The sequence below is a fragment of the Apis dorsata genome, unplaced genomic scaffold, assembly GCF_000469605.1.
Source record: "Apis dorsata unplaced genomic scaffold, Apis dorsata 1.3 scaffold_60, whole genome shotgun sequence".
Classification (NCBI taxonomy): Eukaryota; Metazoa; Arthropoda; class Insecta; order Hymenoptera; family Apidae; genus Apis; species Apis dorsata.
In genome coordinates, this window is record NW_006263360.1 from 223,670 (window position 1) to 223,961 (window position 292).

Below are 292 nucleotides of genomic sequence, written 5' to 3' on the forward strand. Positions count from 1 at the left end.
TACTACTACTATTACTACTACTACTACTACTACTACTATTACTACTACTATTATTACTACTACTACTACTACTACACTACTCTTACTACTACTACTCTTACTACTACTACTACTACTTCTACTATCACTACTACTATTTTATATTACTATTACTATTTACATTATTATAATTAATATTAATATTATTTTATTATTATTATTATTATTAATACTATTATTATTATTATTATCTTATTATTATTATTATTATTATTATTATTATTATTATTATTATTATTATTATTATTATTAT